General features: G+C 33.7%; 1 long non-coding RNA gene across 15 annotated transcripts; it reads right to left on the reverse strand.

Annotated features, from left to right (window-relative positions):
- Positions 1-526: 526 nt before the first annotated feature.
- On the reverse strand, positions 527-3504 carry LOC147566784 (uncharacterized). Of its 15 annotated transcripts, none has more exons than XR_015230559.1 (10): positions 3250-3504; positions 3018-3093; positions 2813-2879; positions 2358-2444; positions 2097-2169; positions 1878-1947; positions 1445-1516; positions 1300-1371; positions 1098-1206; positions 527-813 (listed from the first exon to the last, which is right to left on the reverse strand). It is a non-coding gene; the product is annotated as an uncharacterized LOC147566784 (long non-coding RNA). The 15 variants fall into 15 exon arrangements; XR_015230556.1 differs by having other exon boundaries at positions 1878-1962; XR_015230551.1 differs by having other exon boundaries at positions 1878-1962; positions 2813-2921.

Below are 3504 nucleotides of genomic sequence, written 5' to 3' on the forward strand. Positions count from 1 at the left end.
TTGCGATGACATACCCATGTATTTAAGTAAATACAAGTTTATGAGGTAAAATCTTGTTGTTGGTTCTCATGTCTTCTAATTTTTCCACAATAAAATCGTATCCTTCATAAATAAATAAATGGTCACAAAATACATATCCTTACTGAAAGATTAAGAGAAAAATCGATTAAACGACGTATGAAGAACAGTATTCTTCCGCGTCAATGGTTGTTCTCTTCTCTTTGGCCCTTACACAACCAACATTTCTCCGCAACTCCCTCTCTTAATTCTCTTTCTCTATAAACACCTCTCGGGCTCTTTGTATCTCCTGGCTCTTTTAGCACTTACTCAAGACAAAATGAAAGAGGAACCAAATGATAAAAAAATTGCAAACTACATTAAGATAAAAAAAAATTCATAAAATGAAAGAGGAACCAAATGATTAATCCAACTCAAATCTTCAAACTTCAAAGTAACGAATAACATAGCAGGTTGGAGTAACTATAAGAAATCCATGCACAACTCTGGGAGATTAGAACACCTTCACTATTACAAATCCATACACAATCGGATTCGGACAATCATCGAGATTACAAGACAATAAATTCAGTAAAAAAAAGAATACTAAAAATATATACAGTCCAACCCCAATATATACCCGCATTATTGCGCGTACGACAACACAACAACAACGACAACTCTCAAAATAAACAAATAAACCAAAACGATAAGTGAGATAAGGAGGGGATACACCAACCTGAGTACCATTTCTTCGAACACCTTGACATGAAGAGCATGGATGGCCTTAAATATGAATTAATTTAACGAACCCTTCTGAATAAAACGAAAATAAGAAGGTTAATTAGATAAAAAATTTGATGCAGACACTTTTTCAAACACTTCGACAGCAAGACTACATTGCATCCATATATTTGAATCAAATTAGAAACCACCCTTATATACTGAAATCCAACCTAGGTCCTAAATTTATAGCACCAAGTTCTTATAAAACCGAGAGGGTGCTCCAGCTTGAAAGAGCTCTTAGCCATGAAGAATCAAAAGATAAAAAATTTCAAAGAATTAAGAGATAATAGGTTTGGGGGGAAGGAATAACGAACCGAGAGGGTGTTCCATCTTGAAAGAGTTCTTAGCCATGAAGAAGAACCTTTCAGTTACGATTTCTCTCTGCAATTTTCAAGAATCAAAAGACGAACAGAAAACCCAAATCTGAAATATGAATTAAGGCTTTAGTAAAACTGATTTAAAACTAAACGAAAAAATACAGACTTGAGGGGGAGAAGGATTAAGTAGACAACATACTATTCAAAATTATCCTACTGTAGTTGCTTAGTTAACCTAAGAGATTTATAGCCTTTCGATTACGATTTCTCTCTGCAATTTTGAAGAATCAAAGTTAATCCTATGAATGTTATTCTAAAACCAAAAGAAAAAAAGAAATACCTACTATCATATTCAGAAGATGAATCAAATGAAAAGAAGTAGACACGGAACTTCAAATGGTCATGAAACAACCTCCCTGCAATTCAAAACCCCACAAATATCAAAATCAAATTAAAGATCAACCAAGAAGATACAAAATTAGCACTATAACTATCTAATTTGAACTCTAACGACGGTTTGGGCCATTATAAAAGACCTAAAGTCCAACCAATCTGCCTCCACCTTAGACATTCGTGTTAGGGTGTAGTTGTCCCATCTCTACAGAGGTGGTGCACTATATACAAACATGATAAAACCTTTAACCATGGCAGAATCAGATTTCAAAATATCTGACCAGTCTGACTCGACCACAGTTGAAGAGATTATGCAACAAATCGAGAAGAAGAAATGGTTGATAAAGAGAACAGCAGTATAAAAGTTATGCATCTACAACTCACCGAAGGTATTGACCACTTTGGACAGCATAGAGGTTCAATGAAGCATTTCGTCCAAGTTAAAAACACTTCCCTGCAATTCAAAAGACTTACGAAAGAAAGAAACAACTACAAATCTATGAGAAGAAACAACTACAAATCTATGAGAAGAATATCATTGAAGTCATTAACATTGAGGAAAATTATTTAATCCAAATATCTAGATGAAGAAGAATTGCTTACACTAAATCAAAAGATCAAAATCAAATGAAAAAAAATAGACCACAAAACTTCAAAATGCCATGAAATAACCTCTCTGCAATTAAAAACCATAAAAATCATAATCAAATTACAGAAGATCAACCAAGAAAGATCATTAATTATAAGATATATAAAAATGAGCACTATAACTGTCTATTTGAACTCTAATGACATTTTAGGCCTTTCCAGTCACTATACCACATCAACATATTACAAGAACGCCTAAGTAAAGAGAACATTCACCTGAAGCTGCAGTAATGTTTGTCTATTAAGCAAAATTATACATTGTAATTAGTTTTCCAGCAAAAGTAAACAATGGAATTAGTTTTCCTGCAAAAGTAAACAATGTGATTCGAAAAAGCTTAATAATCTAAATGTGCAACAAAGTAAAATAGAAACGATCCTTATATACTGAAATCCAACCTAGGTCCTAACTACAACAGACAAATAATTTCCCGTGAAGATTCGTGTAACACTCAGCTTACAAGATTTCAGTGAGGCATATTTTCAAACACTTTGTGAGCATTTCTTAAAAGAATTTGAAGAGAATAATATCATAGGAGATAAGTCAAAGACAAAGAGGGTGCTCCATCTTGAAAGAGCTCTTAGCCATGAAGAATCAAAAGATAACAAATTTCAAAGAATCAAAAGATAACCGATTTCAAAAGACATAGGTTTGGGGGGAAGGAATAACTAACCGAGAGGGTGTTCCAGCTTGAAAGGGCTCTTAGGCATGAAGAAGAACCTTTCGATTACGATTTCTCTCTGAAATTTTCAAGAATCAGAAGAGGAACAAAAAACCCAAATCTGAAATACGAATTAGGGCTTTCAGTAAAACTGATTCTAAAACCAAGTGAAAAAAATACAGACTTGAGTGAGAGAATGATTAAGTAGACAACATACTATTCAAAATTAACCTACTGCAGTTGAAACTTCAGTTAACCTAAGAGACTTATAGCCTTTCGGTTACGATTTCTCTCTACAATTTTAAAGAATCAAAGTTAATCTTATGAACAAAAAGAAAAAAAACTACTATCAGATTCAGAAGATCAAACTGAAATTCGTATTTAGGGCTTTCAGTAAAAACGATTCTAAAACCAAAAGAACAAAAAGAAATAAAAGAGATAAGCATTACCTACTGCAGTTGAAACCTCTGTTAATCGAAGAGATTGAAAAGAAGCAGATCAAACTAAGATTTTGGATAGACTTCGATGGAGATAGAGAGATTTTGGATAAACTTCGATGGAGTTTAAGAATCGTGGAGAGTTTGAGAAATCCATGGAGTTTGAGAATCGTGGGGAGTTTGAGAAATTGGGCAGCGTGGGGAGTTTGAGAATCGTGGGGAGTTGGGAGGTTGGAGAGATGTTAGGAGATGTATAAAACAACTTTA

The sequence above is a fragment of the Eschscholzia californica genome, unplaced genomic scaffold (assembly GCF_041429995.1).
Source record: "Eschscholzia californica isolate CP2 unplaced genomic scaffold, dmEscCali1.0.p SCAF_1, whole genome shotgun sequence".
Lineage (NCBI taxonomy): Eukaryota > Viridiplantae > Streptophyta > Magnoliopsida > Ranunculales > Papaveraceae > Eschscholzia > Eschscholzia californica.